Source organism: Meleagris gallopavo, chromosome 4 (assembly GCF_000146605.3).
Source record: "Meleagris gallopavo isolate NT-WF06-2002-E0010 breed Aviagen turkey brand Nicholas breeding stock chromosome 4, Turkey_5.1, whole genome shotgun sequence".
Taxonomy (NCBI): Eukaryota; Metazoa; Chordata; class Aves; order Galliformes; family Phasianidae; genus Meleagris; species Meleagris gallopavo.
The window spans coordinates 10,666,186-10,679,416 of NC_015014.2; the positions used below are offsets into that span (position 1 = coordinate 10,666,186).

Below are 13,231 nucleotides of genomic sequence, written 5' to 3' on the forward strand. Positions count from 1 at the left end.
GAGGGCGCAGCCCGCGCTAACAGCCCGGTGTGAGGGCTCCTATCGGTGCAGCCCCGCGGCCCTGTGTGTGTGACTTTGGCTTCCTCTTGCTTTAGCTGTTATATCTACTGAAGCAGCTCCCGCTCTTCTGACAGGACTTGCTGCACTACGAAAGGTTGTGGGACGCAGCAGGGAATGCTTTAAAGAGATTTTTCTGACAGGTAACTGTTTTTTTTCTTGTGGGTTAACAACCCAGGGTAACAGGTGCAGGGCAGGAACCATTGTTGGACAGGGAAGAGGAAAACAGACATTTAGGTGACATCAAGCAACAACCAGGAAAGACCAAATAAATACTGAAAGCTGTCTGGTGTAAATATGAATGATGCTGATGAAGCCTGGTGCTTAAGGACAAAAAAAAAAAAAAAGTGTGGCCTGGTTATAAAAAAACCTTCCCAGGTTGCTTCTTCGCTAAGCAGTCAATTATGAGGTTTATTTTTCCTCATCTGAAGATGCACATCACTTTGTGTGTTAAATAAGTTGGCAGATAAGCAGTGCTTTGAAGACAGTAGGCTAAAAACAGCAGCCCAGATTAAGCTGGCTGTTACTGCCCAGGCTCAGGTTCCTGAAATCCATACCTGTAGTGCTCTGCGCTGTTGTGTTGGTATGCAGGTTCCTACAGAGGAATAGTGGAACATGGTGAAAGCAATGGTCTGGCTGACAGCTAACTCTCCCTCACTCCAAGCCCTGCAATATTTTGCCGTTGGGTAAGGTCTTCAGGCTGCTTTGTTGTGCACTTACACACAAACAGTGACACAGGAGAGGGTGGAAAGAAAAATACGACAAGATAACAGGTTTTGTGTCTGGTGTAGTGCCAAGCCAGATCCTTGTCAGCCTTCTGCCTGAGAGACCAAAAATGTGAAATTAGAGTTATCCCAAACCCATTGCACCAATCCTAAACTGCCTATTAAGTTCTACTTAAAACCTTTGGTGATACTATTGTTTCCCAATAGATATATACATTAACAGGTTGCCCGGTGAGGTTGCAGATGCCCCCTCCCTGGAATCATTCAAGGCCAGGCTGGATCGGACTGTGAGCAACCTGGTCTACAGAGAGGTGTCCCTGCCTATGGCAGGGGAATTGGAACTAGATGATCTTAAAGGTTCCTTCCAACCCAAACTATGCTATGATTCGGATTATTTGGAGACTTTTGTTAATGTTTTTACAATTTCTTACTGAAGGTGTGCTTATACTCCTACCTCCAAAACAGTTAAGTTCTTCATTTAGAAGCTCTAAAAAAAAAAATAATAATAATAAATACATAATTAAAAAATAAATAGGGGACACTGTTACCTACCTACTATTACTGATAAAAGAAAAAACATTACTTCTGTTGATACCAGAGGTAAATAGTTCAGTCCAATATTTAGTTGTCAGTAGGAAGATCAGGCTTAAATATGGAAGGGTCAGAGTATCTTCAACCATTTTCTTTAAATATCTGTGTGCAGACTTTTTTCTTCTGCTGTTGAAAAATAGGCCCAGATTTCATGTTTGTCTCACAGAAAAACAAAGTTATAATAGCTAATAAAGCATGTAGCAACGGTTGCATTACTTCTGTTTATAGCTGACTGCATCTTTGCGTTTCATGCACAAGTGAAAGAGCATACAATCTCAGTATTACATCCCTACTATTAAATCTCAGGGGACTACAGAAATGCAGCTTAATTGAGTTTGAAATTGTTCTCCTAAAATATAGGAATCCTATCGCCTTTTGTCTTCTCCATAGTTTTGGAGAAGGCTAGAAACCAGGACCGTTATTTTGACTGCTTTGCTTCCATGTAGATTTGATACCATACCAGATTCAAGGTGCTTAGCATTTTATGTTAGTGGCACTTAAACAATGGACTGATGGCACAGTCAATAGCTTGATATCTTAGCACAGTAGAAAAAATAACGGAAGGGTTTGAGTTCATGAAATTATTTCCTGTGCAAGTAATAAATTAGTGCTCTCCTGCATGAGGGGATAAAAGGGCTACATGTAACATGTGGTCACACTTTTTATCTCACTACCAGAATTATTCTTGATGGTGCTGAAATGAATGCATTCTGAGACTGGCTAGAATATCTCACCGCAGCCTCTAACTTGGAGCAGAATTTTTTCCTTCTTTGGATTTCTTAGTGGTAAAAGCTGTTACTCCTATCCTCAAGGAATACTTTTTCATTGATATGTCTTTAAGATGTTAATCTGAGGTTAATTTTTTGTTTACTCAAGAAATATTGAGAGTTGAGGCAATAAATGCCACGTAAGGCTTTGAGAGTAGCAAATAGATGCAATCTGAGTGTAGCTCATCTTGGTGCAGCATAAGTATTTGTATAATCAACAAGTATACAGATGTATAATTGACAAATATACAGAGAAGTTAGGCTGGTCTTTAGAGAGCATATAACTGGAAAGACTATCATGTTGAAAAGGGATAATCAGAAACAAATGGAAAAGCTTACCTGTGTCCTGGGCTCACAGAAAAAATCCCAAGAGGAACAATATCCAGAGAAGCTTCTTCAGCAGCATTCAGCCCTTAAATGGGATGTAGAAGAGGTGCAGCCAGGCTCCACCTCCTTTTGGTCACACAGGTGAATTGCCTTCACCTGTGCTCCCATTACTGACTCATTGCTTGCCTCAGGTGATCAATCAGAGGTTCAGGCCATGATTCAATAGTTCCCATACAGTACTGAATTTTTTCACTGTCTTGTGTCTTCTGCCTTTATCGTATCCCTACCCTCTTCCTGCCACGATAATAGCACAAGCTTGACATGCCCCTGTTATGTGCTCATCTGTGATTCCAAAGTGCCAGCAGGTATCATATAGGATTCTGAAAAATGCTATGTTTGTGCTGAAGGTCTTAGCATGTGCTCATCATCCAGCCAAAAGATCAAACAGGAGAGATCACTCATTTTTTCAAAGGGGCCAATAATCTGGGTTGTTATCAAAAAAAGTCTTATTAACACATGGAAGTATACTTGTAGTAAAATAATTTAATTGTATGATCACTCAATATCTACATACTTGAAAGACTATCTCATCCTTCCTGATGTTTTGGGTGTTTTTCCTTATGGATGAAAATAGTAATTTAAAAAAAATTATCTTTTTTTTTAATCTCTTACTCAGTTTTTTTAGTTTAAATGAACTAGTTGAAGAACCAGAAATTATGAAAGTATTGCCACTTAGCTTGCAGGAAAAAGATAGTCATCAAAAGCTTCAGCAAACTGAGCTTGAATATTCAACTGCTTGACTTTTCTTAGAGCTTGAACAGAAAGTCCGTATTGCCTAATAATGCTACTTTTGTAGTGTTTGCCTTTGTAAGACAAATTTATTTTATTACAAATTAACCAATCTGATTGATTCTGCCATTATTTTATTTCAAGGGCATGGAGGAGTTACCAGGGAAGAAATATTTCTTAGCCTTATGTTTAAACTGAACACAACATCAGGAACTTCTGGAACCAGGTGTGTTTTTCTTCGTGTTTAAGGAGGCCAGAGGTGATTTGGGGAGCCCGTCTTTTTGCAAAGCTAGAAAAAAATAACAGTTAATAGTAACAAAAAAGTCTATTATTTCTATAGACTTGGACTTCTGTGTTTTGAAATAAGCAGCAGTTCATACTGCTGACAGCTTTCCTTGAAGTAAATGCAAGAGCAATGACATTACGTAATATAAATAACATCAGGATAAATCACATTACTAATAAAGCTCTAGTGCTAAATAAAAAATAACTTACAAAACATACAAAAAGATATGAACTTTAAACGAGGTAACCTCGATGCTTACAAATTCTTTTTTTTTCTCCAGCTAAAGCTTGTGGTGCCTATACTATGAGGGAATGCACACAGCAGTTAGCTGTAGTAGTACAGTATTCTTTGTGGTTGTGACAGTATAGTTTAGTACAGCTTATTAGCCTTTAGGTGGCAATAGCTCCTTAAACATTTCAGCTTTTTCTTTTCTAGCATATTAAAGTGTGAGATAATGGAAAAGAAACATAGCAGTAACTCCTGAACCAGTATTTTGCAGAAGGGAATGCAGTCAGTATGCTCAAAGCATGCTGGCCTCAGTCCATCTCCCCTCCCCACCCCCAAGAAAAAAAGAAATATTGACTGAAAGCATGAGGAATGCAGCCCAGTTCCAGAAGACAGGGCTGAGAAACATCAAGTTCTGAGCTTGGTTTGTCCCCAGGCTTGTACTGAAACAGCTCTGAGGTGTAAATAAAGCAGCAGGGGCTTGTCAAGTTATTTTTCCTCTCTATTCTGCTTCTGCCAGCTGTGTGCAGGCACAGAAATACCAGATTTCTTGGCTCGATGCCATCAGCAAGTCTTTTGTATGCTGAAGTTAAACATTAGCAGCTCCCTGTGCTGTGGTTAACTCTAGTTCTACTGTAAATGTGTCAAGTGACAGTACTGCAGTAAGGAGTAGTGCTTAAGATTCTGAACAGAAATATAATTTATAAGCACACACTGCTGAAAACACTGTGTGTTCCTGGGATGAAATTTATGTGTGTTCTGTGAAAAAGATGGTATTAATTTAGCTGATGATGAACAACACTGGGGCATTTAAACTGCGCATTATTCCACTCCATAATATTTTCACTGATATGCCAAATTAACTGATTGAGCATTAATGGAAAAGGAGAATAATTAAGTATGGCTGCCATATTTAGCAATGTGCAGTTCCTCCTCAACTGCAGACCTTTTAAGGCTTTTTCATCTCAGTCTCGTACCACCAAACTTTTTCAGCAAGTGCTGCTAGATCCATTTTGTAGATGAGGCAATTGGAACAGCAAAATTTGATGATACGGATGTTATCATCCAGGGGGTACCTGACGTACTTGAAAACAGAACCTGGGTGGATTACGGATCTCTCTTCTCATGCCTTAATTATCAGATTGATTTTGCATTTACTGTACATCTTTATAAGGAATAGTGCTGCTATTTACCATAAATCTGAGCTAGCATTCAGATTAGAACAATAGAGTACCCTAAAATGCACAGTGCTTTAGAGGAAGTGCAGATATTGACAAAACTCAGAAAATATTCCATACTGGCAGAGCTTACTTTCTTGACTTCATGTCTCCTTTTGTATGCATGAAGCTTTGTCTCCATAAGATACTACTCCATGGGTTTGCAATGCTTTTTTGTTTGTTTGTTTTTTCTTTTTGAAATCACTGTGGTTGTCTGTGAAGTCTGAACTTTGTCTTCTAGTATCAAAGAGAGCCTTTAATAACTGAGTAGATATCAGGGTGTATTTTGTGCTGGCATTGAGCTCAACACTGCATTTGAGCAGGCATTCATTGCAGCTGCTTCTCAGTCTGATTTAGTGAGACTCCTAAAGGAATGTCTTGTTCTCACGCCATATTTGTCGTGCTCTTTTTTTGTAATGTATTTACTTTGGAGAACTGAACCAGATTTAAGCATCTGTTTCTCAATGAGGTTTTGTGTGTGTGTGTGTGTGTGTGTGTTTTGACCCTTTATTAAAGCTGGTTTCATTACAGAACACAAGAGTTAAGTGATTAGCCCAAGGTGACTCAATGAATCGCTCAGCCTTCCCAAAACACTGAAGTCTTCTGGCTCCTTGTCTTTTAAGCTAGTCTAGCTTCTAAATCATATTGGCTCTTAAATTAAACAGAACTCAGAATTTGAGAACTTGAAATAACTTTCCTTTCTGTGTCATTGCCTATCTTACGTAGGAAAATGTCTCTGAAACGCTTACTGAGGAGTCTTACAAATATTTTTTGAATTAAGTGAAAAGAAGCTTTTTGCATGAAATTGGTTTCTACCCATTGCTGTTATTTCACAGAGAAAACAGATAAATGAAATTAAGCACATTCTACTGCAAGAAAGCAGGAGTTTAAGGTGAGCTTGAATGTGATCTACATAGCAGGAAACAGATGCTGTTGATTAAGTAGATACAGTAAGATAAATATGCTATAACCAATACTAAAAGGCAGGAGAAAATTATCCTAGAAAAGTATGGGCTTTTTTCTGTAGTGATTCTACAAACATTTCCAGTTACTTAGAGTTTTTCTCTTATTAGCCATATAACCTATATTACAAGGATGCTTTCTCTGTACTTATTTTTTTTGTTCTTTCTTTGGAGACAATGAGCAAGGAAAGCATTTTGAAGATAACCTCTTATTAAACTGACAAAACAAAAAAAACCTGCTGTAGTTCAAAGCATAGCTGTTATTAGTGGCAAGGTTTGTTTGTTCAGTACTTTTTCTGTATTTGTCACTGTGTTATCTGGTTTAATAGTGTTTTTTTAAGCTTCATTTTTATTTTCTATTTTTCTGTCCATCCTTACTTAATTTTACTCTTATGAAAATAAATGGAATCAAAACATAGACTTGAATAAAGTTGAATTTTAAAAAAAGTTAAAAACTTTTTTGATTTGTAGTTTAACTGTATCATTAGTAAATATAAAGATGCTATAATTATGAAATAAACCAAGAAGTTTGGTAAAAGAAATTATAATAACAAAAAGAAAAAAGATAGAATGCTTACCCATGTCTGGGACTCACTGTAAAACTCCAGAAAAGGGATCTTGAGAAGAGATCCTTCCCCACTGGCAGTCAGCTCTTAAATGGGTCTAGGAGAGGTGCAGCCAGGCTCCACCCCTTCCTGCAGCACAGGTGAATTGCCTTCTCCTGTGCTCCCGTGGCTGACTCAGTGCTCGCCTCAGGTGATCAATCAGAGGTTCAGGCCGTGATTCAGCAGTTCCAGTACATATCTTACACAGGCTTTTTTTTTGTTCACTTTTGGGAGAAGGAGATAACTTCTAATAGCGAAGTATTACTTAAAAGGAAACAATTTTTTGTCTGATATGAATTTATATGCACCATTTGTTTGACAGAAGATATGCACCTATAGCAGAAATGCCAAGTCACAGCCTGAAGCAGTGATTGAGCTTCAGGTGGGAAGGCAGGGCCAACCCAGGGGAGCTTAGGTGCATGCAATGTACCTGAGAGACTGGAAGGGGTGGAGCCAGGATCCACCCCTTCCCAGACCTCATTTAAGGGCTGGCAGTGGCAATAAGAGTATTTTGCTGGAGATTTTTCTGTACCTGAAGTCTTCTGAAGATAAGTAGCTTTTTTTATTTTGTTTCTATGCTTGTAGATGTTGTGTTTGAATATATCCTTACTTGTTGTAATTTAGGGCGTGGTTGTTTTGCTGTTATTGCTGTGTTTTCTATCATGTTACAGCATCTTATGTAAAAAATGGTTTTAGATTTGCATTTCTTTTAAAAGATATGTGTTATAGTTTGTGTAACAAATCTACAAACTAAATGCTTGTGTGTTTTCAGTTATGCTTGTAACGTATTATTTGTAGTTGGTGTAAAGGTACTTATCTGTATTCAATTATTTTTAATTTTTTTAACTAAAAAAATATTCTATCTAAATGTCTTTGTAAATAAAATTTTCTTTCAATTTGCTATTAAGATGAAATTACAGATATACATACCTAGCAAAAGAATAACCTGAGTCAAAATGTAAATGTGAATGTACTCCCCTGAACTGCAGAAAATTGATACTGAAATACTGAAGTTTCGCACTAACATGAGTGGACTACTACAGCTGCTGTGTTTTCAACTATTCCAGGTTTATAGTTCTTGTTTGAATAGGCTTTTCCAAAACAAAAAATGGTTTTATTTCAAATCACTCTTCTTACAGAATAGAATTAATCATCAGTGATTGCTTTGTGGTATGCTGAAATACGTCACTTATCCAAAAAGAATAGACTAAGTCAAATAGGAGCTTTATAACAAGTCTTCTGGTAATCTTTGTTTCCCTGACACGCTAGAGTTAGATGTTAATGTCTTGAAGGCTTTCAAACAAGGAGAATCTGAGTCCATTTCAGCTCGAATAAATTACTGTTTTCTTGTATCTCTCTGAATTCATGAAGATGTGCAGTATGGAATTCAGACATACCAGTATTTGTTTCAAGTGGAGGTTGTTTCATTTTTTAAGTGAATTTCACGTTCAAATCTACTGAATGTTGTTATATTAAGCCTGGCAACCGACTCAGCTGATGTGTTTGGTTGACATGGTTCTCTTTTGCTCTGAGCTTAGGCCACTGAAATTCTTAATATTCTCAGAGGGTTTTCCATCAGGTGTTACTGTTCCAAAGCTCTTCCTGCTGTGATAGCAGGCCACCATCTCATCCACATATAAACTCAGTGATCAGGCAGCAGAGTTGTACTGGGACAGACAGTGTCATCTTTTACTACACATCAGTCATTTAATTTTCTGTTGAATTACTCAACTTTCTTCAACCAACAGTGTAACTGAGACAGCCTGTTCTTGCTAAAGAGTATTCCCCTATCTTTGTCTATATTTTAAGCTTTTTCAGCTTTACAGGCTGTCTCTGCCTATTATTTTTCTGACATCATACGTTTTGCTGTCAGTAATCCAGCAACACACAAATAATTTGTTTTTTGTCTGTAATTTATGCTCCAGAGTTGAGTAAATTGCTGCACTTCAGACCCAATCCGAAGCCTAATGAAGTCATTGGAAACATTCCAGTTGACTTTGCTAGGCTTTAGATCAGGCCCATAAGTAGTAGCTGCCTGCCACTGAACCAGAACATATAAAAGACAAAGTAGTCCAATTTTTACTGCTCTTAGTCAGCTATGTTATCGAAGAATGGTGAATAATTGCAGAAAACAGGTTAGATTATTTCTACTATCAATTGTTAATGTTAAATAATGCTTCATTCAAGGACATAGTTTGGAAATAAAAAGCCTGCTTAAACTTTGCCATTTAAAAGGATTTGAGGAGAGGTTGTTTTTGTTTGTTTTTGTTTTTTTTTTCTTATAATTTAATTAGTTATGTAGTGACTTCTGCATCACAGAATATCAGGGATTGGAAGGAATTTCAAAAGATCACCCAGTCCAATCTCCCTGCTGGCGCAGGAACACCTTGATCAGGTCACATGGGAACATGTCCTGCTGGGTTTTTAATGTTTCTAGAGAAGGAGAGCCCATAATCTCTCTGGCCAGCCTGTTCCAGTGTTCTGTCACCCTCATAATAAATAAGTTTATTTTTCATATTTATGTGGAACCTCCTGTGTTCCAGCTTGCACCATTAGCTCTTGTTCTTATCACTGGGTGTCACTGGAAGAGCCTGGCTCCATCCTCCTGACACTCACGCTTCGTGTATTTATAAACTTTGATGAGGTCACCCCTCATTCTCTTCTTCAAACTAGAGACCTAGCTCACTCAGCCTTTCCTTGTAAGGGAGATGCTCTCATCATCTCTGTGGCCCTGTACTGGACTTTTTCAAACAGTTCCTTGTCCTTCTTGAACTGAGGGGCCCAGAACTGGATGTAATATTCCAGATGCAGTCTCACCAGGGCAGAGTAGAAGGGGAGGAGGACCTCTCTCTACCTACTAACCACACGCCTTCTAGTATGCCTCAGGATGCCATCGGCCTTCTTGGCCTCAGGGGCACAGTGCTGATTCATGGTCACCCTGCTGTCCACCTGTGCTGCTCTCCAGCAGATCACTGCCCAATCTACATTGGTACCTGGGGTTGTTTTTGCCCAGATATGAGACTCTAGGCTTGCAACTCATGCTAACGTGAGTAAAAGTCTTGGAAAAAACAAGTGTATTCTAAATGTTGTTTTTATTTTCAAAAATCCCATTAGGTATCTTACAGAGAACAGAGTGACACCAGTGAACAAAGTTTGAATCACTTGGTGTTAGACAGTCTGCTAATGGCAAAACTAAAATTGAAAGAGAGAAGGAAAATAAACAAAGGTACTTGCTCTTCTCTAGCACTCAGGTTGTACTGTGAGTAAAAGAGCCTTTTTCTTTTCCTAGTAATGCAAAAATGTTAAACGTTTCTTTTTTTAGAAGAATTGAACATGTGATGTTTAAAGAAAAAACCCACCACAGTTTGACTCTTCCCCAGGGGTGCAGCAGCCCTTGTAAGTAAACAAGCTTCAGCACCGTGCTGTGGGTGCAGGTGGCTAATTAATGTTCAGCACTGTCTTTAATCCCAGGGGAAGGAAAGAAAACTTCTAAATCTCTCTGTCAAAAATGGAGGTAGTCAGGCTGCAAAGGAAGATGTGACAAGTTGACTGTGTAGAACTTGTGCGAACAGTTATTTGCACTAACAACCTAATCAAATTAAGTGTGGTATTCTGTTACCCTTGTATTTTTTGGAGTTAGGGCTCAAATAAACTTAACTTAGTACTTCTATTGGTATTCCATTTGTGAAATATATGCACCTTCAGCATCTGGAAGGTGGCAGATTAAACTACTGCTCGTTTACTAAATGAAGAACCGGAGCAATAGGGTGCTAGAGAAGAATTTGGCTGAGTTTGAAGAAACTGTATTCTCACAGTTCTTAACAGGTCTTATAAGATCAAATTAAGTTTCATTTAGGAATTTAATTTCTTTTTTGGGTGTGATATCACTAAGAATCTGATTGCTAGTTTTGCAGGCCTCGGTTCTATGTGTGTTTCTCTCAATGGTATGTTCTCAAGAACAGGAAAAAAGGGAGAGTAGGGGTGCCTTTTAAATCTGATCAGGTTTCTGATCTCATCTCCACAAACAATTGTATTAGAACAAATAAGGGTGTCAATGCGGGTATGGAAATGACGGGTCATGAAAGAAGGGGACTGGACGCACTTAGCTGGTGTTGTCAGCAAGAGAGGTGTCCTTGGAACTGCAGAGCCTCATTGCCTCAGGTCTCATCTACACTGCATAGTTTCCTATGAAAAGTTGCCTTGTGTTCCCACACAAGTTTGTAAGCTGTCGAAGTGTATCCCTTCTCATGAAACACTGTCTTCCCATTACAGTGGGAATTTCCATTATAGCCACCAGCCATGCTGCTAATGAAAAAACAGCCCTGGCACCTAGAAGTTTCTGCCCCCATTCATAGCAAACCTGAATGTTTTACCCTTAAATGTCATGCAGGGACAGATGTCCTTGCTGTGTGCTCTGGTGATACAAGGTCAGATATGAGCCAATAGAAGTGCTAGCAACAAGGCCTTCTGCTGCAGAAAAAGTGTCTGTTTCCCACATATCCAAGATAGTTCTCCATCTCGTGCATGTCTGTTGAGAGGAGAGAGCAAAACATTCTGATATAGGACTTTGTACGACCACACTTGGCCTGTATGGATAATACCTACTCCAAAAACTGCTTGTAATCAGTTTATCCAGGTGCTAAATTACAGGCTTCGTTTTGGAATCTGTTGATTAAAGTAACACTATTACTATGAAAAGGATTGAATTCAATAAACGGTGTAGATTTGTCCACATCACAAAAAAGAATATTTTAAATTGAGTTAGGACAGTTTTACAGTTATCAAGTCCTGCAATGCTTGATGCTTTTCATGTAGGCACATCTGTAGTCAGGTGATGATTTAAAAATACCATTACTAACAAAAATAGTTTTATTTTTTGTAAAGTATCTCAGTTGCTCAATTGCAGCAGGAGGCAAAGGAGAGAATTATTTACTCTCATGCGTAAGAAAATTTTGTGTAAGAAGAGGATTTCGGTATTTCCGGACTTATTTTAAAGATTTGTATTAATGGTCTGAAGGATGTCTACAACAGAAACAGACCTGCTGTGTACATGTTGGAACTGGTACATTTTCCTTAACTTAGTTCAGATCTAAAAATGTGATGTTCGATTTACCCGTCAGCATGCCAAATCATTACAACATCCTTATTTATTGGAAACTTTAATAAGCTGTGGTATACATACGTGTATGTCTGTATTTATGTTTATAGTCTGGCCTAAGAGTTTTACAAACAGTTGATAATCATTCTCATTCTGATGGTAGGTTTTGAGAACACTGTGAATAAGCAGTTTGATTTGGAAAAATAAGACAAAAGTACCCATGCTATCAGAATTGTAATTGCCATAGTCTCTACATTGTGTGGGATGTAATGCTGTGGAATAGCTGTTCTATAAGAAGAAAGCAGGTACACTGAAGAAACAATTCATTTCAACACTGCAAACTTGTTTTTTTTTTTTACCAAACGAAACTCTGAAAGCTCGTATACGGCCAGATAACACTTTTATCTAGACTCGATATAATTTGAACATCATTTAACTTCAAATTGAGAAATGTTTTTCCTGTCAGCTGTAGTGCGAATAATGTACAGGAAAAGGTGATGTAATGATCATATCACTTACATTATTCTCTCCCTAATGAATAATCTACGCTAAGGATGAGCTCACTTACTATTATTGGAATCACATCTGTAAGCCACAGTGCGCAGCTCAATGTGCCAGGCTTTTGGTGCTGTAATGATTTGCTTGTAGCTTACACTTTTCATTAGAATTGCAAAGCCATTCTATTTACTACAAATGGAATAAATTTTCCTCACGAGGAGTAAGACAGGCTATAAAACAAAATCAACCCACTAAGCTTTTATTTACAGCACTTACACTCAGGATTCACACCCTTCCTAAGCACAGCCATATCTTTTTGAAAGCCAATCCCAGATTATTATTAGCATAGAACGTCAAAAACGTGATGATGTTTTCTGTTCTCATTTAAGTCAGAATTCACATGATTGATGCAGTGGTCTAAGTTTAATTTCAAACTAGGGATAGAAAATCCTCTCTGTCTGTAGTTTCCATGCAGACAGTATGCTCTATTGTGAAACAGTGTAACTTATGTGATGTGCTTTCTGTAAATGATGAATCATTCTTATTTAAACCTGGTAAAATGAGTAACGCTAGGAGTCAATTTTGAATTCAAGACATAACATAATTAGAGCCACTGACTAATGTAATTCAGTATTATAAATGTCTTGAATACACAAGTTTTTATTAATATTAATGAAGCAAGAAGGGACAGAGAAGAATACATGTAGAAATTCTAGAAGAAATGCTACCTCCTTTAGAATTAGCATATTATCTTGTGTCCTTGATTTTTCCATGCACCTAAGCAAAAAATTGGACTAGATTGGAAGTAATACTAGGCTCTGATTCGGGAAGAAGTTGAGGATATAGATAAAATTACATGCATTTCTATGCATTTAGCTGAATGCAATACCATGAGATGAATGCAATGTACAAGATACCCTTTTTGTGGTCGTAGCTTGTACTTGTGACAGCAGTGATCTTACAGGTAAATATAAGCTTTCAGTTAAGTAGGAATACAATTTCTTCAATGATGTGCCTCCATACTGATAAAACTGCTTTTGAGGAATTGAAAAATTTTCATAAATTAAAGAGATCTCTTAAAAAG

General features: G+C 37.8%; 1 protein-coding gene across 2 annotated transcripts in view; it reads left to right on the forward strand.

Moving 5' to 3' along the window:
- The first annotated feature begins 35 nt into the window (after window positions 1–35).
- The window catches only part of SMAD1 (SMAD family member 1), a 103,384-nt gene continuing 90,188 nt past the window's right edge, over window positions 36–13,231 (forward strand). Inside the window, exons 1-2 of one of the 2 annotated variants that reach the window (XM_010709530.3) lie at window positions 36–200; window positions 3,401–3,482. The gene's annotated coding sequence lies outside the window, so the exon portion shown is untranslated. The remainder of the gene's footprint in view (window positions 201–3,400; window positions 3,483–13,231) is intronic. The other variant, XM_010709531.3, reaches the window with a different exon arrangement.